This window comes from Zootoca vivipara, chromosome 8 (genome assembly GCF_965207765.1).
Source record: "Zootoca vivipara chromosome 8, rZooViv2.hap1.1, whole genome shotgun sequence".
NCBI lineage: Eukaryota > Metazoa > Chordata > Lepidosauria > Squamata > Lacertidae > Zootoca > Zootoca vivipara.
In genome coordinates, this window is record NC_142591.1 from 66843464 (window position 1) to 66845066 (window position 1603).

Below are 1603 nucleotides of genomic sequence, written 5' to 3' on the forward strand. Positions count from 1 at the left end.
GAGAGGAAGGAAGGAAAGAGGGGAGAGAAAGAAGAGTAGGAAATAAGGAAGGGAATAAAGAAGGAAAGAAAAAGAAAGAGGGAGAGAAGATGGAAAGGGAGAAAGAAGGAAGGAAGTAGAGGGAAAGAAAGAATAAGAATGAGGGAGAGGAAGAAAGATGGGAAGGACAGAAGGAAGAAAGGAAGGAAGGAAGAAAGAAAGAAAGAAAGAAAGAAAAGAGGGAGCAGGAGGGAGAGAGGAAGGAAAGAGGTGAGAGAAAGAAGAGTAGGAAAGAAGGAATAAAGAAGGAAAGAAAAAGAAAGAGGGAGAGAAGACAGAGATAAAGAAGGAAGGAAGGAGAGGGAAAGAAAGAATAAGAACGAGAGAGAGGAAGAAAGAAAGGGAAGGGGGGGTCGCCGCCTTGATTCAGCACCAGAAAAGAGCGCGAAGGGACCCAGGGGCAAAAAGCATTTCCCGTGCAGCGTGAGGCAGCGGGTGTCCGTTTTAGGAGAAGTGCGTAAAGCCTCAGAGTTGCACGTTCGTGAGGCTGAGCCGCGGCAGGAGGAGGAGGTGAGACAAGAGGAGGAGGAGGAGGCGGCGGCTTGCCGGGTCAGTGCCCAGCAGCGCCATGCGGAGAGTCCTGAGCCTCTGGGACGCAGCAGTGCTCTGTAGCACTTTGAATCCTCCTCCACGCGGCACTGCTGGGTGCTTTGTCTGTGCTTCAGCAGCAGCAGCCGTTTCCAGGCGCTGAGCCGTGGCAGGAGGAGGAGGATTCAAAGTGCTACAGAGCACTGCTGCGTCGCAGAGGCTCGGGACTCTCCGTGCGGCGCTGCTCCGGCCGCCTTTCTACCCCCCCCCCGGCCCCAGCTGTTTGTCGGCGCTTTGTCGGCGCGGCGCTTCAGCAGCAAGGTCCCGCTGCTGGGGCATGCTGGCTGGGGCGCTCGGCGGGCCACATGACGAGGTCTGGCGGGCCGGATTTGGCCCCCGGGCCTTGTGTTTGACACCCATGCTTTAGGGTTTGAATTCACCACAGAGAGGGTTGGCAATTAGCCAAAATCTTGTGTTCTTACAGAATCGTTCCTTTACATTGCAATGGAACAGCACTAACTAATGTATTTAATTAACCAATTCAGTATTAATTTGACAAGTAGACTTCCCTGGGTCTGGGAGGAGAATGTGTTCCAGCCTTAGCACCAAACTGTTCAGGATCATGCCTCCACTTTCAACCGACGTGCCGAAGAGATGTCTTGTTAGGGGAAAAAGAAACAGCCAGTCCCGCTTCTGTACAGTATTAATATTAACGGCAGTATCAGTTCAGGCTCTTTGCACAGCCTTCAGCCCAAAGCCTGGAGAGGAGGATTCTAAATTCCCAGGAAATTTGAGGAGGAGAAGGGGATGGGAACAGAGAAGGGGGAAGAAGAAGAAAAACCCTGAAGGGAAAGGAAAGAAGAGGACACATAATTCTTATGGAAGAACTAGGCAACAGGAGGAGGAGGAGAGGAAAGGGGACGTGAAATAGGAGAGAGCAGAAGCTCCCTCCAAGACTGACAGGGGGCCGCCCTGAGGAGGCGGGGAAAATGGAGGAGGCGGGAAGTGATGGCGCCGCCCCTCGCCGCTCTCCCGC